This window comes from Podarcis tiliguerta (genome assembly GCF_965153285.1).
Source record: "Podarcis tiliguerta genome assembly, chromosome: 10".
In the NCBI taxonomy this organism is placed as follows: Eukaryota; Metazoa; Chordata; class Lepidosauria; order Squamata; family Lacertidae; genus Podarcis; species Podarcis tiliguerta.
Window position 1 is genome coordinate 64,656,962 of NC_139543.1, and position 23,657 is coordinate 64,680,618.

The window sequence follows — 23,657 nt, forward strand, 5'->3', positions numbered from 1 at the left end:
GAGAAAGGTTGTTTTCTGCTGCTCCAGAGAAGCGGACACGGAGCAATGGATCCAAACTACAAGAAAGAAGATTCCACCTAAACATTAGGAAGAACTTCCTGACAGTAAGAGCTGTTCGACAGTGGAATTTGCTGCCAAGGAGTGTGGTGGTGTCTCCTTCTTTGGAGGTCTTTAAGCAGAGGCTTGACAACCATATGTCAGGAGTGCTCTGATGGTGTTTCCTGCTTGGCAGGGGGTTGGACTCGATGGCCCCTGTGGTCGATTCCAACTCTATGATTCTATGATTCTAATCCAGAACGCGGCAGCCAGACTGGTGACTGGGAGCGGCCGCCAAGACCATATAACAGCAGTCCTGAGAGACCTGTGTTGGCTCCCATTACGTTTCCAAGCATAATTCAAAGTGTTGGTGCTGACCTTTAAAGCCCTAAATGACCTTGGCCCAGTATACCTGAAGGAGCGTCTCCATCCGTATCGTTCTATCCAGACACTGAGGTCACGCTCTGAGGGCCTTCTGGCAGTTCCCTCATTGTGAGAAGTGAGGTTACAGGGAACTAGGCAGAGGGTCTTCACGGTGGCGGTGCCCGCTCTGTGGAATGGCCTCCAGGCATCAGAATTCAAGGAAATAAGCAACTATCCTACTTTTAAAAGACATTTGAAGGCAGCCATGTTTAAGGAAGTTTTTAATGTTTAATGCTGTATTGTGTTTTTAATATTCGATTGGGAGCCGCCCAGAGTGACTGGGGAAACCCAGCCAGATGGGTGGGGTATAAATAATAAATTATTATTATTATGTTGATAGCTATACTCATACTAGACCCACTGAAATGTATGGACATGGCTTAGGGATCAATCCTATGGACAGGAAGCTGGTGTAAATTAAGCTGGCATAAAGTTACAACAGATCCAAATCCAGTTCATCAGCAGGGGTGCTGCTGCTGTTCTGGCTAAAAAGACTCAAAACAGTCCACAAAGGGAACAAAACAGTAACATCATCATAGAATCAGAGAATTGTAGAGTTGGAAGGGACCACAGGGGTCATCTAGTCCAACCCCCTACAATTGAGGAATCTTTTGCCCAACGAGGGGCTTGAACCCATGAAACTGAGTTTAAGAATCTCATGCTCTTTGGGCTGAGCTGTCTCCCAGGTTTCACTGGATCAAATTCATCCGTTTCATTGAATTAATGAAACTAAATAGTTTTAACAGTAAAAACAATTGAAAATAACTATTTAAAGCATTCCAAAAAAATCAGCAATAAAGTAAAACAACAACAACCCCAGATTAAAACACACACATCAACATTCTGCACATCTGGATAAGGTAAAAGTAAAGGGAGCCCTGACCATTAGGTCCAGTTGTGGCCGACTCTGGGGTTGCAGCACTTATCTCGCTTTATTGGCTGAGGGAGCCTGCGTACAGCTTCCGGGTCATGTGGCCAGCAGGACTAAGCTGCTTCTGGCAAACCAGAGCAGCGCACGGAAACGCCGTTTACCTTCCCACCGAAGCAGTACCTATTTATCTACTTGCACTTTGACGTGCTTTCGAACTGCTAGGTTGGCAGGAGCAGGGACCGAGCAACGGGAGCGCACCCCGTCGCAGGGATTCGAACCACTGACCTTCTGATCGGCAAGTCCTAGGCTCTGCGGTTTAACCCACAGTGCCACCCGCGTCCCACACATCTGTATAGGCTTGTCTAAATTAAAATGTTTCTGGAAGGTGCTGGAAAGAGTACAGTGAAGGCACCTGCCGAGTTGTCCATAGGCAGGGAATTCCAGAGGATAGATTCTGCCACACTGAAAAGCATGGAAACACCAATGTTGTTTGTTTTGCAACCTTGTTACCAAGCCTTCTATGCTTCTAAGTTTGGTTGCTGGGCCATTTTTAAAAAGTGGATTTTGTTGCACGTTTTTTGTGCCAAGATTTATGATAATTAGCAGTCATCTCTATAATTAGCAGGTGGTAACAGATAGGTAGAGATGTCCCGTTCATGTGACACGTATGACAGGTTGACATATTTACCCTTTCTCTTCTTCTTTTTTTAAAAAAAATGACTGTGAAGTCTTTGTGTTTGGGATTCTGGCAATTCCGGGTGTCAGGCGGCAATGGCAGGGAGGCAGGGAAGTAAATCTTGGCAAGTCCTTCTCAGTCCTGGGTGAGAGAAAACGATGGGGGTGCGGGCTGCAAGTGCTCACACGTAAGGACCGGGTTCACGCAGGACTGCTTTCGCTCTGCAGCTATCAACATGTTCCTCTCTTCTGATGCGCAGTGAAGCAACAGCTTCCAACAGAACTGGCTGAGTGGCTTTTCAAAACCAAGGAAAGAAATGTATCATTCCCGGAAAAAAGAAAGTTGCTTTCACACAGTGCTCAGGAAACCCACACGGTCAGGGGAAAGCTGCGCAGTCAGGGAAAAAACATTGCTGTCCAGAGTTGTAAAGACTGCAGAGAGAATAACTGGGTGCACTCTTCCCACCTTGGATCAAATCTATGCTTCCAGGTGCCATAAGAAAGCTGCAGAGATAGCGCAGGATACTGCACACCCCAGAAATTATCTCTTTCAGCTTCAGCCTTCTGGAAGAAGGTACAGGGTTATAAAGACTAGGACTAGCCACCTGAGAAACAGTTTCTACCCAAATGCAATTTTGGTTTTAAATGCATTGTAAGGAGTCTCTCGGGGACGCAGGTGGCGCTGTGGGTTAAACCACAGAGCCTAGGACTTGCCGATCAGAAGGTCGGCAGTTTGAATCCCCGCAACGGGGTGAGCTTCCGTTGCTCGGTCCCTGCTCCTGCCCACGTAGCAGTTCGAAAGCACACCAGTGCAAGTAGATAAATAGGTATCGCTCTGGCAGGATGGTAAACAGTGTTTGCGTGCGCTGCTCTGGTTCGCCAGAAGCGGCTTAGTCATGCTGGCCACATGACCCGGAAGCTGTATGCCGGCTCCCTTGGCCAATAAAGCAAGATGAGCGCCGCAACCCCAGAGTAGGCCACGACTGGACTTAATGGCCAGGGGTCCCTTTACCTTTTACCAAGGAGTCTCTATGGGAGTATATTGTATTTTAAAATGGGGTATCAGAGTTTTTAGGGGGCTAGCCAGGTTGGGATAGCTGGGATAGCAGGCTTGTTGGGCTGTGAATGTTTTATGTAGATTTTTCAATTTCGTTGTTCTGTATGGGACAATGACAATAAAGATTATCTTTTCTCTTTCTTTAAAAGTGGCCAAAGGGCAGTCCAGATCACAAGCCTTTCATGTGATCATGGTGCTTGGCTATACTCTGTCCATTTCTGGGCACCACATTATAAAAATGTGAAATGAGCCCACTGGATCAGGTCCGTGGCCCATCTAACCCAGCTTCATGTTCTCACAATGGCCAACCAGATATCCGTAGGAAACCAGCAAGCAGGACTCAAGCACAAGAACACTCTCCCTTCCTGTGGTTTTCAGCAACTGGTATTCAGAAGCATTGCTGCCTTCCACTGTGGAGGCAGAGAATAGTTATCCTGCCTAGCAACCATCAATAGTCCTCTCCTCCATGACATAGGAGGACACAGGAAGCTGCCAGACCTCTAAGTCAGCCTTTCTCAACCTTGGGTCCCCAGATGTTTTTGGCCTACAACTCCCATCACCCCTGACCACTGGTCCTGTGAGCTAGGGATCATGGGAGTTGTAGGCCAAAAACATCTGGGGACCCAAGGTTGAGAACCACTGCTCTAAGTGCTGCTCTCCTTCTTTGGTGACCATTCGTAGCCGAGTAAGATTGTCTTCCATAACATGGTTTTAACAATGAGTTCGTAGTTGAATCTAGAGGCCAATTCTGGATCCACACGTCCTTCCACAGTGGGGACACTGGTTTCTGGGTGGGAGTTGATCACAGTGTGGATTTGCCAAGCTTGCCTTCCTCTTAGCACGTTTCTCCTTTGTGTCCTGATTTTGAGTGTCTTCAAAGCCCACGACACATTTGGTAAAGGCTGTTTTCCAATTGGAGCATGCGCAGGCCAGTGATTCCCAGTTATTGGTGTTTATACTACATTTTTTTATATTTGCCTTGAGAGAGTCTTTAAACCTCTTTGGTTGACCACCAGCATTATGCTTTCCATTTTTAAGTTTGGAATAGAGGAGTTGCTTTGGAAGACGATAATCAGGCATCTGCACAACACGACCTGTCCAATGAAGTTGATGCTGAAGAATCATATCTTCGACACTGGTGATCTTTGCTTCTTCCAGTACACTGATATTAGTTTGCCTGTCTTCCCAGGTGATGTGTAAAAATTTTCGGAGACACCGTTGATGGAATCTTTCAAGGAGTTGGAGATGGCATTTATAAGTGGTCCATCTTTCACAAGCATACAGTAAGGTTGGTGGTAGTACAATAGCTTTGTAAACAAGCATTTTGGTTTCCCTGTGAATGTCCTGCTCCTCAAACACTCTGCACTTCTAAGTGCTATCCATAGAATCATAGAATTGTAGAGTTGGAAGGGATAACAAGAGTCATCATCCAACCCCCTGCAATGTAGGAATCTCAGCTAAAGCATCCATGACAGATGCTAAGTTTTACTCAGAGGAGACCTATTAAAATTTAATATAGTCATGTTCATCCATTTCAATGATGCTATAGGAAAATAGAAATATATGTAGCCCAATTGCTGGACTACAAATCCCATCATCCATCATGATTGGCCATGCTGGCTGGGGCTGGTGGGGTCACTGGAGTTCAATAACCCTTGGAAAGCCACTGATTTAACTACAGTAATAATTGCAATGTATTTTTAAATTATACTAAGTATCATTAAAACGGCTTTATCAGTATTCATCAGTCACCCCGATGTCCATAGACTATACATTGTCGGGTGCTAGTGCTAAGCAAGCCGCCTTGAGCAACTTGGGTGAACAGTAGGATAGAACTACAAAATACAAATAATTGGAACAAGTGTTTCTTAAGAACTCTGTTCCACCATTCCTTTGAAAGCCACCACTAGAATCTGAGTGCTTCACTGTGCCTTCAGCCAGGAGTTCAGAATTAAGTTCAGGCAGCAAACTGGTCTGTTTTTGCTTGTATAGGATATTTTGTTTTTGTTTTTTTTTTAATGTTTGGTGATTTGTTGTGTTTTGATATATGTTGTGAGCTGCCTACAGTGGCTGGGGAAACCCAGACAGATGGTCGGGATATAAATTAAGTTGTTGTTGTTGTTGTTTTCTTGGAAGGAAAATGGCTCTCTTTCCCCACCCTCATAAATTTGAATCTCATTGCACCAGTTTGACTGGGAGTTCTTTGATATTACAATTGAGAGGTGATATGATAGCCATCTTCAAATATATCAAGGGTTGCCACATAGAAGAGGGAACAAAGCTTGTTTTCTCCTGCCTGGAGGGTAGGACTCAGACCAATGGCTTCAAGTGACAAGGAAGGCAATTCCGCCTAAATATCAGGAAAAAAATTGATTTTCAGGTCTTGGGAAACTGTGACTCTCCTAATGTGGCTAGACTCCAACTACCAGCAGTCACTGCCAGCATGGCCAATGGCCAGGAATGATGGGAGCTGGAGTCCCAGAACATCTCAACAGCACCACATTGGAGAATACTTTTCTCTTGTATCAATAGACCAAGCTTTCTCTTGAAGTCTAACCCCATCTCACTGGTTGTTGTGAAGATATATGGTAGGCAGGATGATATTCATTGATCTTTGACAGAAAGGTGTGGCAGAATGGCAATTGTGGTTTGAGGACCCGATCCCCGCGTAGTGGAATGAAAACACAAGGACACGTGATATAAGGTTAATGGGCAAGAAAAGGCCACAACTTTATTGATTACAGCAAGTGAAAAGGTATTGGCTTAGGCATTGGATTACGTCAGCTGACTCCACCCCCTCAGAGAGGGGTGAGTCTAAAACAAGGGGGGTTTATTCACCAGTAGGTGGAGCCTGTTGATGCTAATCCAACTATAGGCTCTCCCCTGATGTCACCGAGGGTCGTGCCATGGCCTCCCGCCAAGCAGGCATCGGACAGAATACACGACCGCCAGATTCCTTTAACGGAATACCCAAAATTGAAGGTGCAGGCGATGGCCACACCTAGCCCTTCGACACACCACAACACATTATTCCAATGCCTAACCTACCCACCAATACCACGAAAGTTGTGACGATTGCTACGAGGTAGGCGAAAAAACCAAAAAGCCTAATGCCAAATGGAAAAATTCCTACCAGGCCCCCCGGACAACCAGGGCGACCAACCTAAGGTCCATAGCAAGGCCAAAAGAAAACTGAGACCCTGAGCTCTAAGGGAGTGGAGGGTGGGTGACTTGCGACGGGACGACAAAAAGTGAGGCCGGAAGGCTGGTGCCGCAGCAATTTAGGCTGCTAAACACGCCCCCTCGCAGGCACCTGGTTGGGTGCCTGCCCGTGGGCGTGGGCGCCAGCCAGGTGAGTGGGAGGCAGGGGGTTAACGCCCCCTGCTTGAGGCGGAGTCCGGCTCCCGACCACAACCACTCCCCTCTCTTGAAGGAGAGTCTTAAGAAAACAAGAATCCTCAACAACCGGGACAATATCAGAAGCAACGAGTGCAGGAATTCATCTAATGAAAGCTAAATTTCATCTGATCCTTTATCTCAGGAAAGGGAAATCTGTGAACCTCCAGATGCCCTTGGACTAAAACACCCTTCCTTGCTGACCATTGGCCATGCTGGCCAATGGGAGCTGAAATCCGACAGGGGAGGAAAATCCCAGCTCAAACAGCATTAAGAATACTTCGTTCTTTTCTTTTTTGGGGAACATGAAGCTGAACTCGTAAACAGATGCAGATATTATCAGCTGGCCATATTGGTATTCTGGACCAGGTAGCTCCAAACTTCACTCATCACGTTGGGATAAATCCAACGCCAAATTCTATTCACCTATCTATTCCATATCTCAACTTTTTCTCAGGCACACTTATTACTACTGCAAATTGCAAAATTAAGAATAAACCTCAACCTCCTTCATTCAAGGAGCCATTCCCCGTTCTCTGGAGGAGTTGTTTGCGAGATGGCTCGATTAGATTAATTAGTTAATGTTTGTAAAGTGCCTTGAAACACAGCTATAGATTAGAAAACACTGTTAGAAATGTTAAGTATTATTGTTCTAAGAGATAGATAGAAAAGGTAGATAGGGAGATAGGTGAAGGGAGATACAGCAGGCAGATAATGGGAATTATAATACTTGCAGAGCTTTGGATCTTCAAAGAGCTTTACAGGCATTAGCTAATTAATAATGTCAAGCTGGCAGATAATGGGGAGATAAAGTGAGAAGGTAGATAGGAATACATCATGCGCTTTTGGACACACACACACACACTGTTCTCAAATCACACCCATTAAACTTAAGGCTAATACTGAGTCTTCCAGATAGAAACCCCCTTTGTTCATTGTAGGCAGTCAAGTTGTGCATCTATAGCAGTGACCAGAGGAAGAATAACCCCTGGGAGAAGCGCAGAGAAAAGAAGCACTATGGTGCATCTGCAGTAGCACAACCAGACCCCTTCATCTGTCCCAGCTGCAACAAAACATGTCTCTCCTATATCGGTCTGTACACCCACAGCAGGCGCTGTATCTCTCCAGCCATTTGACTTCACCCCCAAAGATGCACTCTTCCTATGTATCCCGAGACAGGCAGATCATGCCAGCAGCATCAGGCCCATACTCAAACCCAGACTCAGGTTGGTTGGCTTGCAGGTGTATTCTGTAGCATCACTGACGCACTAAGAGTGGAAGATTTATACTGGACTGCTTTGCTTTATCAGTTGTTCTGCGATACAGTGGAACCTCGGAAGCCGAACACCTGTAAGCTTGAATGTTTCGGCTCCCGAACGATCGAAAACCAGAAGTGATTGTTCCGGTTTTCAAATGGTTTTAGGAAGCCGAACACTCCTACAGCCAATAGTAAGCCGCGCCTTGGAAGTCAAACGTTTTGGAAGTCAAACGGACTTCTGGAACGGATTCTATTTGACTTCCAAGGTAAGTCTGTACAGTGGTACCTTGGATTAAGTACTTAATTCGTTCCGGAGGTCTGTTCTTAACCTGAAACTGTTCTTAACCTGAAGCACCACTTTAGCTAATGGGGCCTCCTGCCGCCGCTGTGCAATTTCTGTTCTCATCCTGAAGCAAAGTTCTTAACCCGAGATACTATTTCTGGGTTAGCGGAGTCTGTAACCTGAAGCGTATGTAACCTGAAGCGTATGTAACCCGAGGTACCACTGTACCCTGAAGAATCAGATTCTAAACTATGTTTTTCCAGCAATAGGGTAGGATCCTTAGCACAACCAATTCCAGCTGGGTTTGCTGTCAGTTCCAGTCAACTGATCAGCACAGATAGCAAGCCCTGCTTGCCAAGAAACAACCGGGAGCACCCATTAAGGCTTCTGGTTGCTTAAGGTTGCTCCTTTGAATCTGCATCTTTATCTGCTTTGCACTTGGTGTCATATGAGGTGGGTGTGGCCAAGGGAACGAGCCCTTTCAGGTGAAATTAGGACCCGTGCCTCTGACAGTGGCGGTAGCAGAGGCATAGCAAGGTCAGGTGGTACCCAGTATGGAATTTTTTTTGTCACCCCACCACCACCACCACATCAGCAGCTCAGGGTAGGCTTGGGAGCCGTAGGCAGGGGGCGTGCTGAATTTCACACACCCCCAGCGTTGAAACCCGGGGAGGTCTGCCCCCCCACAGCCCCCCTTCCTACGCCTCTGGGAGGTAGAACATAGCCATCATCACTAGAAGCCACGAACAGCTTTATATTCCACGAACAGAGCTCTTTAAGTAGTGGCAAGATGTTTCCCCAAAAGTCTTGCTACCGGTTTGCAGCTTAGTAGCTGTGCTTTGAATGAATCAAAGTGTCCAGGCAGCCTTCAAAGGCAGCCCCATGTGCATCGCTTTGCAGTAGCCTAACCTAGAAGTCAGGATGCGGGTGGCGCTATGGGTTAAACCACAGAGCCTAGGACTTGCCGAACAGAAGGTCAGCGGTTTGAAACCCTGCGACGAGGTGAGCTCCCGTTGCTCAGTCCCAGCTCCTGCCAACCTAGCAGTTCGAAAGCACACCAGTGCAAGTAGATAAATAGGTACCACTCCGGCAGCATTTCTGTGTGCTGCTCTGGTTCGCCAGAAGCGGCTTAGTCATGCTGTCCACATGACCCAGAAGCTGTACGCCGGCTCCCTCGGCCAATAAAGCGAGTTGAGCGCCGCAACCCCAGAGTCGACCACGACTGGACCTAATGGTCAGGGGTCCCTTTACCTTTAGCTTTAACCTAGAAGTCACCAGGGTATGGGTTACCACAGTCAAGTTGTCTTTGTCCGGGAATGGCTGGTACACCAGCCACCAGCTCCCTGTGCCTGGAGTGGCATCCATGCCACAAATCGCATAACCGATACCCAGAATAAATTATCCACATATGGAAAGCTGAGGAAATATCATGCTGTATCAGATGGGATGGAACATGTGCAGAGGGGAATCTGGTAACAGAGCCATTTCCCTTTCACACCTCCGCTGCCCACGGATGTTGCACAAATCAATTAATGTGCTTGGCTGCTTGTTTTTTCTCAAAACGAGCTCTTCAAAGGCAGACGATGCATGCAAATTGCCACGCTCACACACCTGCAGCGCACCTGTGCCCCTTGCATCATCATGCCACCTCTGCAGTCCCAGCCCTTGTCCTGCATGAGCGTCCTTGGAAAGATTGATGGTGCGACTCAGGTGCTGACTCCACAGGTTCTCCCTCTCTGCGCTGCGCTTGCCAGCACATGTTTCCTAACCTCCAGCCTCCTTTCTCTGAGCACCACTGCTGCATTCTCAAAGCCATCTCCTACCCTGATTCATGGGATCACAGCGCTGGAGAGCACCGAGGGCTGGTGTCGCCAAGTCCAGTCCTTGGGCCCAAATCCTTGGCAGCTGGGATAGCATAGCCCACGAAGAGACTGAGCTTGCAATGAATAAGGCTGTCAATGGCTGCTAGTCAATCACAGCTGGTGAGAGAGATGTTGTTCATCCGGCTGGCCACTATGATAACAAGATGTGAGGCTAGATGAGCCTTTGGTTTGATCCTACAGGGCTTACATTCTTATGAGTTACAGATCAAGAACATATGCAACATATGAAGCTCCATGTACCATCATTCCCAACCACTGGCTTTCATCATTCTTGTTTTTCTTTATTTAAACACCTGTATATGGGGGGGGGGCACGGGTGGTGCTGTGGGTTAAATCACAGAGCCTAGGACTTTCTGATCAGAAGGTTGGTGGTTCAAATTCCCGCAATGGGGTGAGCTCCCGTTGCTTGGTCCCAGCTCCTGCCAACCTAGCAGTTTGAAAGCACGTCAAAGTGCAAGTAGATAAATAGGTACCGCTCCAGCGGGAAGGTAAACGGCGTTTCCATGCGCTGCTCTGGTTCACCAGAAGTGGCTAAATCATGCTGGCCACATGACACGGAAGCTGTACGCCAGCTCCCTCGGCCAGTAAAGCGAGATGAGCGCCGCAACCCCAGAGTCGGCCACGACTGGACCTAATGGTCAGGGGTCCCTTTACCTATATACTGCTGTTTGCAGTACACCTGTCACCACTGTCATTGGCATCCATTTGTCTCAAGAGAGCCATATGTCCTCCCTTGTTCTCTTAGAATGACAAGAGTGCCCACCTAAGAGGTGCTGGAACTGAGTTCTGGCGAGTTCCCGTGAAAGTAAGCCCAGTAAGTCCATTTAGTTCATTGGCACTTTTGCTCAAGGAACTACGTGCAGCAGGAGGTAGGCAATGTGGTTCCCTAAAGATGTTGGAAGACTTCATCTCCCTTCATCCCCAGCCAGCATGGCCAATGGCAAGGGATGATGGGAGTTGGAGTACACAACATCTGGAGGGCACCACGTTGGCTACTGCCATTGTATAGGACAGTAGCTTAAATGAATACAATTATTAATTATTATTTAAAAAAAAACAACCTGATGGTGTGCAATAAAAAATAAATTATCCCAATGGTGAATGGCCATATTACCCATCATTTGCCAGAATAAAATTGATGTCCCCTTTAGATGGCTAGTATATTGTGCTCAAATGTAAGCAAGCACATTCTGACCATTCTGACCTACCAACCAAATCATTCCCAGGATTCTAACTATGATTTGGCAGCCTAAGCCATCTGTCAATCATGCTCCAAGGAGTTTGCCAAGGAGTGTGGTGGAGTCTCCTTCTTTGGAGGTCTTTAAGCAGAGGCTTGACAACCATATGTCAGGAGTGCTCTGATGGTGTTTCCTGCTTGGCAGGGGGTTGGACTCGATGGCCCTTGTGGTCTCTTCCAACTCTATGATTCTATGATTCCATCTGTTTTTCCTGAAGGGTGGAGTTGGGCTGTTGTCCAAACTCCACCCTCAATCCTTGCCCAGTTCCCACCCACCCGCTGTAGGGCAGATTAAAGAGCGGGCACCCAGCCATTGCTTGGATGGTTACACCTACGCCATCCATAATCCCCAAAATTTATGTGCACAGATGCTCAACCCAGCTAAGACTCTGAGATCCTTTAGCAGTGATTCCTTTATTGCCCGGGGTTGGGTTGGATGAGCCTTTGGGTCCCTTCCAACTGTACAATTCTATGGTTCCATGATTGACAGAAGCTAGTCACTTGTGTCTTGGGCAAGATAGTCAACAGTCCAGAATGGGGGTAGGAGGGTTTGCCACCCCCAGGTCCTGAATCAGCAGCACCATCACGTGACTATAGTCCTGAATTAGACATTCAGGGAAAAAAGAATACAAGGCAGAGTTGCCCTAAGTGATTTGGCAGCAATCTTGAATCCCAGGCTGGCTCCAAAGTTTCCTCTTTTGCATGGCTATGAAGATCATATCTCTGATTTGAATTTCTATTCTCAGAGAAGGACCTGTTTGCTACACTTAGATTTCAATCAATGCCCACAGCAGTTCTTTAAAAGGGGGGGGGGGCAAAGAACCTTCCTTTTGACCAGTTGAACTGCTGTCTTCACATTGATTTTTAGCCGAACTTCTTATCTCAGAGTCAACCTTCAGTCAGACCAATAGCAAGCCTATTTGCTAGGAGGTGAAGAAAAGGATATCACCCAAAATGTTGCCCTGTTTGCAAGGTGATATAATCCTGTTATCGGGATTATCATAACAATATTGAGTGTGCCTATTGCGCTGCTGAACGTTCAAAGAGTTTTACATGCATCAAACCCTCTAATAGCAAACTCAGGTGGCAAGTGCCGACAGATATGGATCCCAAACAGGGCTACCAAGGAGTAACAGGGAGGGACCAGCATCCCTGAAGGAACCCTGGGGTTTGGCTAAGGAAACTGAGAGAAACTGAAATAGACATGTTCACATGTCCTTAGGTATGGTGGGGGGAGAAATGCAGGATGGCACAACTCTAGGACTTCTTTAAGAGCAGGGGTACTGGTGCCATTTGCCAGAGTATAGGCTTCCCACTTCATCCCATCAGTGTAAACAGGACCACTTCTTTGCAAGATTGTTTGCATTCCTGATGAACTCCATTTCTCCGCCTCTCCTGGTATGCCCCGCGGAGGACCACTTTGGAGGTCCCAAGCTGCAAGGGGGTTAGATTGGTCTCAACTAGGGCCAGGGCCTTTTCAGTACTGGCCCCGACTTGGTGGAACGCTCTTTCACAAGAGACCAAGGCCCTGCGGGACTTGACATCTTTCCGCAGGGCCTGAAAGACAGAGCTGTTCTGCCGGGCCTTTGGTTTGGACTCAGTCTGACCCTTATGTTTCCCTCCCCTTATGGTTTTGATCTATGGGCTACTATTAAAATGAAGCTGCATTTTAAATTGTATTTTAACCCTTATTTTAATAAGCTGGTTTTTTGTTTGTTTGTTTCCCCCTATTATGTTTCATTGTAATTTTATTGGTGTTAGCTGCCCTGAGCCTGGCTCTGGTCGGGCAGGGCGGGGTATAAATAAAAATGCATTATTATTATTATTATTATTATTATTATTATTATTATTATTTCAGCTGTCTTGGGGGGGGCGGAATTGTGCTATAGTTCTTTGTGCTTTAACAATTGAACCTATGCAGTCAGAAGTTAGCACCGCTGAGCTCTGTGGATCTGACTCCCAGGAAACTATGCACGGGGTTGCAGTGATCTTTTCTTTACTTGAAAATAGTTCACTGAGGCACAGTCTCGGAGGCTTTGAGGAACCGAAGCTATGGGTAAGTTTGTCATCACACTAGAACTCACGGACACCCAGCGATGACTAATGTTGTAAGATTCAGGACAGGTGAAATGAAGGACTCCATCACAAAACACATAGGGAAGCTTTGGAGCTGGCTCCCACCCGAGGCAGTAATGACCATCATCTTAGAGAGGGTTCCATTGATTCGTGGAGGAGAAGGCTATCTTTGGCTTGTAGCTATGATGGCTGTGGTCTGCTCCTGAAATCCAGATGCTGGGTACCACAGAAGGGGAGAGTGTTATGTGCTCAGGTTTCCTGTGTGCAGGTTTTCCACAAACATCTGGTGTGCTGGGCCCAGGGCTAAGCCGTGAAATGCTGTCCAGGACTGGTCCAGAATCCAAAGGTTCCACTGGAAGTCAGTCCGACAGGGCCAAGCAGGACACAAGGCAGGAAACCAGGCAAGGACAGGTACAGGATCTCAGGCAGGATCTAGCATACAGCAATGTTGCTCCCACAACCTGGGGCGAGGTCCAACAGCCTTTTATCTTTGTCAGGGTAGCGGCCGGTCCTGATCCCCTGGCAACTCACCTCCCTGTTTCACCCGAAGGCAAGCACTCCTCCTGCGAGTACTCAGGTCTCTCCTTCTCTCAGAGATGTCAATGGGTTACTAGACCCAGAGGCCACCTCAACCTCCCCAGACCCAACTGGTAGTGGAGCAGCTGTGAGTGATGGCCCAGCTGAAAGCAACGAGGTAATCCCCACATCTGGAGCCAGGGCAGGCTCAGGCCCCTGACTCGGCCCAGCTGGTGTTTGTTGCAGGGGAACCTGTGCAGACTGGGACTCTTCAGGATCAGGCCCCAGACTTGGTTCAGATGATGCCTGAGGCAAAGGATCTGGTGCAGACTGAGACTCCTCTGGTTTCCAGTCCGAGCCCGAGTCCCAGGCCATCACATCTGCTTGGCCACTGTAAGAAAGAACACCAGACTAAATAGGCCCTTGGCATGATCCAGCCGTCTGTTCTTATATTAAAGAAAGATTAACACACTCACCAACAAGAATCTGTGATGGTGAAAGAAGAGCTATGTTTGCTCCTGATCCCTTCTGAGATGCCTCACACTGGCTTTGCAGGTTCTTCTGGTTGATCTACCAACCCTCAGCCTCCCCAACATGCTGCTTCCTTATTGCTCCTCACCTTTTGCATCCTTTGAAGGACAACATTCTCCTGAACAAAGCAGAGAAGGCTGTGTTTCCTTTGACTCAGCCCCCAACGTGGCAAAGCGAGACGAAGGTCAGGGCCCCATAGCCAGTAAAGATGAGAACAAACGAGTTGGATGACATCAGGAATGGAACCACCGAGTTTGGACTGGTCTGCTCCAGCCAAAGACCTCCTCAAAAAACCCCAAAGCAATGGAGGTAATGACTCTACTGTTAATGGGCCAGGAAGTCATAGTGCCTAAGCAAAGATTTGGACGAAAGGGAAGAGGCAGTTCTGCTAAGGAACTCAATTACCCATGAAATATCAACAAAACAGGAATGCTCAATCATCTAAAGAGATAAGGCCATAGCACTGAGAGTTCAGTGTACCGCAAGGAAATAGCACACAATAGGGAGAAAGGTGGATTAATCTACGAACGCAGGTGAATAGAGTAACCTTCTATGCTTTCCCTTTACAGCAAAGTTTATTTTTTGGGACACAGAGGGGTGGAGGTCCCTGGCCTTTAAAATACTCAATGGAGGGTTGGGCCAGGCAAAAGCTACGGTCAGGCAAAGAATCATAGACACTGAGAGACAACAGGACTGCTCGAGGTGCCCCAACTATAAAATTGGAGAAATCAAGAGAGATATAGCCACACCGGCAGCATATGTCTTCTTTCTCGTATCCAAAAATGCAATGAGGGCTTTTACACTTGCCAGAAGCTCGGCTCTGCCCTCGCCGGTCCTGGAAGGATCCTTTAAAATAAAGTCCCATATGCTCAGAGACTTTGCGCCTGTTCATTGGGGGATGTAGGAAGCCCAGAGCACTTATTCTTTAGATGTCCCTTTTATGAAGAGGCACATGGTTGAGACCATTGATCCCCTGCTGGTGAGGCTCGCTGACATCCCAGAAAAGCAAAAATTCGACCTTTTCCTGTTAGGCAAAGATCATAAGACAACCCGGATGGTTGCCAGATTCTATGTACAGATCTGTAGGCGCAGACCATCCCCCAACCCAAACTAGTCCGTTAAGAAAATCCCCAAACTTGGTTCCATGGGTGACTCTGGTACATTGTTTTAAATGTTTGTTTTCCTTCTGGGATTGTACCCCCAAGTGTGTTTTATAAGCTGGTCTCCGACTCTAATAAATAAATCTATCTATCTATTCAATGGAGGGGGTGTTGGTTTATCAAGCACAGTATTTTGAACATTGACCAGCAGTGACTCTCCAGAGTTTGAGGAAGAAGTCTCTCACAGCCCTAACTGGAGATATGGGGAGTTGAACCTAGGACCTTCTGCACTTAAAGCAGATCCTCTCACTGAACTACACCCTCAAATTGCTAAAACCAGAGCTTTTCTTTCCAGGGGGAGCTCACAGGAACACCATTCTGGCACCTCTCAGATGGGTTCCAGCACCTCTCAAGTGGACGCCATTGCTATTCTAAGAGAATGAGGGAGGTGTTCATGATGAGTTCTGGCACCTCTTTTTCTAGAAAAATAGCAATGTCTAAAACTATACAAATTTAGCAAATTCAAATCTAGGAACATAAGGCACTGTTTTAGCCTGAAGTCAGAAATTTTCTGAGCACAATTCAAAGTGTTGGTGCTGACCTTTACCGCCCTAAATGGCCTCGGCCCAGTATACCTGAAGGAGCATCTCCACCCCCATCGTTCAGCCCAGACATTGAGGTCCTCCTCTGAGGGTCTTCTGCTGGTTCCCTCACTTCGACAAGCGAAGTCACAGGGAACCAGGCCGAGGGCCTTCTCGACAGTCTATTTGTAACTACTTGTAGAAAGAGAAGGTGAGAAATTGTAGGATTGGGCAAGGTATGAGAGGATCTCTCACCATGAGGTAGGGTTTGGTCATCTCTTTATTATCTCACCAGCAGATCTTGACTCTCGTTTTATCTCACTTTCAAACTCTGAATCACACTTTCAATGTTCAACCAAACCAGATATGCCGAAGTGATTGCACACACACATCCAAATTACTTTAACTAGTTTCAATATTATCTTTTTAAATTGTTGTAGCCTGCCCTGGGATGGTAAACAGACAGACACATCATTAAATGCATTGCTATTGTATGTACAACTAATTATTATCCCAAACCATAATTATTTACATATACATTAAAAAATGGCAACCACTGTTTTGTTTGTTCATGTGACTGTTTAAAAAGGTGTTCTAAATAGTGTTGACATGTTATATATTTTTTTATTTTTAATGTATTGTGCTGTTTTAGTACTCTGTTGTTGGCCAAAGAGGGCTTCTTTGAAGAGCAAAAGAGATACCTGACTGCATCACTGTGCAAGGTCCCAATTAAATCATGGGTGGACATAGCAGACGACACAGAGATTTCTCCAAGTAGTTCTTTATAAGTAAGCTGGAACTGAACTGAACAGCAAACAGCTCAGCTGACCTGCTTTTCTAGGCAGCCGGCTGTCAACACTGTAACAACAACAGTCCAGGGTTTCCCGCCTAATTTAACTTAAGTGGACCTGAGTGAAAACTATATACACAATACCCCCCTGGTGGCCAGGGTGAGAACTTCAATACATAACAGCCCCCATATTGGTTTGGGCCCAGATCCAGGTCAGAATCAGAGCAGGCCCACTCCAAACTGCTAGATCAGTCCCCAGATTGGATTGGGGGTACGGGGCATCCAGAGTCTAATGTGTACTCCCTTTGTACAGTGGTACCTCTGGTTGCGAACAGGATCGGTTCCGGAAGCCCGTTTGCAACATGAAAAGAGCGCAACCCGCAGCGGCGCCTCTGTGCACACGCAGGCTGCGATTCGCCGCTTCTGCGCATGCATGTGACGTCATTTTGCGCTTCTGCGCATGTGCAAGCGGCGAAACCCGGAAGTAACCCTTTCCAGTACTTCCAGGTCGCCATGGGATGTAACATGAAAGAATGTAACATGAAGTGGACGTAACATGAGGTATGACTGTATATATGAACATATAAAGAGCCCTGCTGAATCAGAGCAGATACTCATCTAGTCCAGCTGTTGGACAGTGAAATGGTCTCCCTTGGGAGAGGGTGGACTCTCCTTCCTTAGAGGCTTCTAAGCAGAGGTTGTGTGGCCATCTGTCATGGATGCTTTAGCTGAGATTCCTGCATTGCAGGGGTTGGACTAGATGACCCTTGGGGTCCCTTCCAACTCGACAGTTCTATGACTCTATAATCCTGTTCTCACGGATGATGACGGGAAGCTCACAAGCAGAAGCAGAGCACAACAGTACACTAGCCCCTTGTGATTCCTAGCAACTGGTATTCAGACACATATTGCCTCTTATCTTCTTTTAAACCCCCCTGCAGTACTACCTCAGGTTAAGTACTTAATTCGTTCCAGAGGCCTGTTCTTAACCTGAAACCTGAAGCACCACTTTAGCTAATGGGGCCTCCTGCTGCTGCCGTGCCACCGGAGCACAATTTCTGTTCTCATCCTGAAGCAAAGTTCTTAACCTGAAGCACTATTTCTGGGTTAGCGGAGTCTGTAACCTGAAGCGTATGTAACCTGAGGTACCACTGTATTTTGGTAGGCATCCTTACTTCTGGGAGCAGTTTCTTCTGCATGTCCTGAGTCTTCCAACGTTCAGCTTCACTGGACATCTATGAGTTTCCATATCATGCAGAAGTTCTTTTCCTCCCCAGCAACGAAGTTCAAATGCCCACCTTTCACTCCCTCCAGAGAAATGAATAATTTTCAGAGAAATTGTCCCTCCCAAACAGTCGAAGGCCCTGGCATGTGTGCATGTTTGCATGTTTTCCTTTCCTGATCTAGTGATCTTACTGTTTGTTTATTTTCCCTCTCTTTCTCTCTTTTGGCACATCAAGTACCTTAGATTATTATATGTCAGTTGAGAAACTCTCGACAGCTCCTTGTCATGGGTGCATAAAACCTTCTGTAATGCTGTAATACTGTATCATTGATATCTCCCTGAGATAACACCTAAGTGTCTACTGGCTATATAATCTGAAGCAAAGGTTAACAAAAAGAAGAGATCTTTTAGTAAACGCACAGCCTTTAAAAATAAAATAAAAAGGAAAGTTTTTTCCAGATAGTGGTTTGGATAAGCAGATTTATATGTAGCCCTAACAGCAGAAGACAACACAGCCCTTTTCTTTGTTTGCTTCTGTATTCCTGGGATAACTGAGTCCATCAGCTTTTAAATGCTGTTTAGAAACGAAAAGAAATCCTCTGTTCTGACATTCTAGAGTTGGTCCCAGACAGATGGCGTGTCCTATTCTAATTACCATACCTGATGGGACTACACCTGCACAGTCTCCTGATGTTGTGTGCACCCATACTTAGATCTGGGTTGTTCATTTTGGGCCACACACCTAAATTTCGCACACCTAAAAAAAATGAAAAGGGGTTGATACCCTTCCCTTTAGCAATTTTCCATGCTTGGGAACATGGCTTGCTATCTGGATAGCTGGGGAAACATCTTATCCCAATTGTCAGGAACACACCAGCTCCAAGTCTCAGAAGGGTCAACTGAGTGATGGGGGCCAAAGGCTTGCTAGAGCCATCTGGAGATAATTGCTTGGTATTTTTGGTCGGCGGTTCGAATCCCCATGATGGGGTGAGCTTCTGTTGCTCAGTCCCTGCTCCTGCCAACCTAGCAGTTTGAAAGCACGTCAGAGTGCAAGTAGATAAATAGGTACCACTCCGGCGGGAAGGTAAATGGCATTTCCATGCACTGCTCTGGTTCACCAGAAGCTGCTTAGTCATGCTGGCCACATGACCCGGAAGCTGTACGCCGGCTCCCTCGGCCAATAAAGCGAGATGAGCGCCGCAACCCCAGAGTCATCTGCGACTGGACAGGGGCCCCTTTACCTTTACTGTGTTATCAAGCCAGGAACCTGGACTCCTAACACCAATGTTCAGTTCTCATTTTGCATCATCTCTTCTCTTATGCATCCAGGACTTTGCATAGGTGAAGGTATTCAGGGGTTGAAGTCTCACAGTTATTTGTTGCTCATGCATAACAAACCTGTTGAGCACGACTGACTGTGGCTCTTCATTCTGCATAGATATTAAAACAAGGAAGGAGGTGATTGTGACACCTTGTCACTTCAAAAAACCAGGTTACCAGGTGTCCTTTTTTACATAGGTTTCCAGCGTTTCAACATCTCCACACCAGCATTTCAAAATTCAAGGCACTATAATTTCTTTTATATGCCTGTTGTTTTTGTCCATGGAGTTTTCTTGGCAGGGATACTGGAGTGGCTTGCTGGTTCCTGCTCGTTTTCTCAGTATTGATGCGTGGAAGTGAGAACTGGACCATAAAGAAGGCTGATTGCTGAAGAATTGATGCTTTTGAATTATGGTGCTGGAGGAGACTCTTGAGAGTCCCATGGACTGCAAGAAGATCAAACCTATCCATTCTGAAGGAAATCAGCCACGAGTGCTCACTGGAAGGACAGATCCTGAAGCTGAGGCTCCAATACTTTGGCCACCTCATGAGAAAAGACGACTCCCTGGAAAAGACCCTGATGTTGGGAAAGACTGAGGGCACAAGGAGAAGGGGACGACAGAGGACAAAATGGTTGGGCAGTGTTCTCGAAGCTACTAGCATGAGTTTGACCAAGCTGCGGGAGGCAGTGGAAGACAGGAGTGCCTGGCGTGCTCTGGTCCATGGGGTCATGAAGAGTCGGACAAATAATGCTTCAAATAATGCATGGAGCCATGTGTCAAGCCCAAGAATACCAGGCAGGAAATGATGCTTTGTGTGGCCTTTCTAACCAAGGAGAAACCTCTGTCATTTGTTATAGTCCTCTCCCTGGTTAAGGCTCCCCGCCCCCATTGGGTAAGAAACTGGGGTGGAGATGGACTTATTGTACATTCAAATGGAGCATTCCAAAAGCCCAACTTTTACTTTTTTCAGTGGAGAAAGCTGCTGTGGGCTAGCGCATCCCCACCCAAGCCTATAAGGTCAATGCCAACATCTGTTAAGTCCAAGACAAGAGGGAGCCAGTAATGGAAATCTGGCATGATTTGCTCCTCTCTTTGGGAGATTGGCCAGCATCTGAACACATGTTAAACTAATCTAACCTCAAGTCTAAGCAATCGTGAATGAATGGCTCGTTGAGCGGGAGACAATTAGCTGGTAGAATTAATGGTTACTGGCTTAAATAACATTGTGAAAGGAAGAGGAAGACAGAAAGGAGAGCTCTCTCAACATCTGAGATAGCTAAATGAAACCTGCACCTTCAGAAGCGGTGCACCACTGAACCCCACATACTGCTGGGATTGAAAAGGGCCAGTCTAGTCATCCCCTGCCCTCAGTTTTCAGACTACTGTGTGCAAAAACTAAAGAGGTGCTCGAGAAGTAGTAGGAAATTTGAGGAGGGATTCTAGCTTCTGCTGAGGGCAGAGCTGACAGCTATCTAGGAGGACATGAAGCAGTGGCATGCTGGAGGGACAAAAAGGGATGGTGATTTTTTTCTTGTTCTGAAATTCAGAAAAGAGGAGGAGGAGGAGTTTGGATTTGATATCCCGCCTTTCACTCCCTTTAAGGAGTCTCAAAGCGGCTAACATTCTCCTTTCCCTTCCTCCCCCACAACAAACACTCTGTGAGGTGAGTGGGGCTGAGAGACTTCAGAGAAGTGTGACTGGCCCAAGGTCACCCAGCAGCTGCATGTGGAGGAGCGGGGAAGCGAACCCGGTTCCCCAGATTACGAGACTACCCCTCTTAACCACTACACCACAAGGGCAGATTCTGAAGGATGGTTGTTTTTCAGACCCTGTATTACACACACACACACAGAATTTTAACTGATAAAGGTTCCCCTCTAAGTGCAAACAAAATTGAGCTTCTCCTCCAACCCCATCAACAACATCTGGACTATCCTGGCAGCCCTGTTCAGGGAAGGTTTTAACGTGTGACATTTTGATGTATTTTTAATCTTTGTTGGAAGCCGCCAAGAATGGCTGGGGAAAGCCAGCCAGATGGATGGGGTACAAATAGTAAATTATTATGATTATTATTATGATTATCCTGGGTGCCCCATGCTTTTGAGTTGGATTCATCCTAGTTTGGGTGGCATTCCATCTCCATCTCTCCATTCCATGCCCCCTTAGGCCATCCACACACAAAAAAGCATTTCATACCCAGAGTCAGGACAGAGTATGGCTGAATTTTAACATGATTTTATTTTAAGGCCCCCCTGCACTGATTAGCTGGCAATAAATAGCTCTCTCTGGTTGGCAATCATAAGTCACCATTCAAGGGTTTACTGCAGTCGCAATGCCAGTAGTTCTCCCACCTCGCCACATAGGCTTGCCTAAAACATGTGTCAGCCTGCCTGCTTTCCCGTTTAACAGCACAGCTTCGAGGGAGATGGGGGAGAGGGAGACGTGATCCTCCTTAGCCAATCTCCCAGCTCCCTTTGCCTTGCCCGTTTTATGGGAGAAACGAACAGTGCTGGAGAATTGGCCGTGAAATGAAATCTGGCTGAGTGATGCACACCCACCTCTGATGGGATGCAAGTGCAGAGCAGCTGCATTTGCTCCTGGCTAATTTATGGTGCCTTCAGTAGGGCACAGAACCAAAAAAAGTGGAGTAAATAAAAAAAGGAAGGGAGAGGCTCTCAAAATGGGGAGGGGGGGGAATCACCTGCAGGAAAGATGTTCTAGCAATCTCTTCCAGCAGCTCAACACCCACACATATGTACACCCCTCCTTGTCCGTTCCCATTCAAAAGCCTCTTGGGCACCATGCAACTTTTGTTCATCTTGGCTGTGTTATTACACCGAATCCTGTTTTATATTCAGCCCTGGCTGCTTGTAGCCTACTTAGAATTTCCGGGGTCGACTTTATTTTCGCTCCGTGACACACAATGTGCTTTAATAGGCAGAGTGGGTGGAGATTGAAGAAGCAAGCGTTCCAAACGATGGGAACTCCTGTAGGCGATTGCTTTTGCCATGGGCTTGCTGTTGCCCTGCCAGTGAGTGAGGCCGCCACTTGGGATGGATCCAGGACATTCTCAGATATGCACACCTGGAATGAAAGAAGGGGAAAGCTCAGGCCAGTTCAATGGAACGAGCCCAGCCTCTGGCTAAGTTGTTTTTATTAACTGCACCTAGAGGCTCAGCTTTTCTCCGTGTGCCGTTCTTCCACTCCCCTTGTATTCTGACAGCAATCCCATGAAATAGGGTAGGTGGCCGTGGTGGCTGGTGCCCATTGGGGCTGGTAGGGTGTAAGGCAGGAGGCCAACAGTAGGTGGAGCCAGAGCCAGTGACAGGTGCAGCCAATTAGGTCCAGTTTGGTCCCCATCCTCTTCCCTGAAGAGTTTTTCAAGGGTGACACAGACTAAGGAAGGGGAAGACTGACAAGCAATGTAATTGGTTGTAAGTAAGGCAGCAGTGCCCAGTTTGGGAGGGTTGCCATTTTTAAAAAAGTGACAATCTGGGCACAAAGGTTATTGAGGTTTTTTGGCAAAGATGTTGAGTTTGGAGGTACAGTGGTACCTCGGGTTAAGTACTTAATTTGTTCCAGAGGTCCGTTCTTAACCTGAAACTGATCTTAACCTAAAGCACCACTTTAGCTAATGGGGCCTCCTACTGCCGCCGTGCCGCCGAAGCACGATTTCTGTTCTCATCCTGAAGCAAAGTTCTTAACCTGAAGCACTATTTCTGGGTTAGCGGAGTCTGTAAACTGAAGCGTAGGTAACCTGAAGCATATGTAACCTGAGGTACCACTGTATTTTTGTTGAAATTCACCAAAATCTACACTACAGACTTGGGTTGCCATACATCTGGATTTTCCCAGAAATCTTTGCAATTTCCATCTGGACACTGTTTACAAGGGCTGAATACTGGTTATGTCCAGGCAACCCTGCTGTTTGACCTAATGGTCCAACCGCTGTCATGAGAAAAGGTAGACTGTAGCTCATTGAGAAAGTATCCACTTTCTATGCAGGAGGCTACAGGTTCAACTCCTTGGTAAGACTTGGAATGCCCCCTTTGTGAAACCCTGAAAAGCTGCTACAACTCACTATGGCCCAGCCCTCCTCTTGCTGGCTGGGGCTGCTGAGAATTGCAATCCAGACATCTGGAGGGCAAGACCCACATGCCAACAGATCTTACTTCTCATCAGGAGAGAGGTGTGGCGTAAGCTCCTTTCTTGATGTGCTTTCAATGCAAGAAATGCTCTAGAACAGAGAGAAGTCCATGGAGGTCCATGGGCCTTCTCCAGTGCCCTGAGCTGTCCCATCTGGTCCACCAGCCCCCCTAAAACCCTCTGCTCTCCTCCCTCTTCTCCTGTACATCTCAGTCACTTTCTGCTGAGTTGAGAAATGGGAATAGGACGAC

At 46.9% G+C, this 23,657-nt stretch overlaps 2 long non-coding RNA genes across 2 annotated transcripts in view; one reads left to right on the forward strand and one right to left on the reverse strand.

Moving 5' to 3' along the window:
• Positions 1-23,657, forward strand: part of LOC310659273 — a 144,983-nt gene that overhangs the window by 111,363 nt on the left and 9,963 nt on the right. The gene's annotated exons all lie outside the window — the stretch shown is intronic.
• On the reverse strand, positions 5,763-6,007 carry LOC310658561. Its single transcript, XR_014502371.1, has 2 exons — positions 5,884-6,007; positions 5,763-5,846 (listed from the first exon to the last, which is right to left on the reverse strand). It is a non-coding gene; the product is annotated as an uncharacterized lncRNA (long non-coding RNA).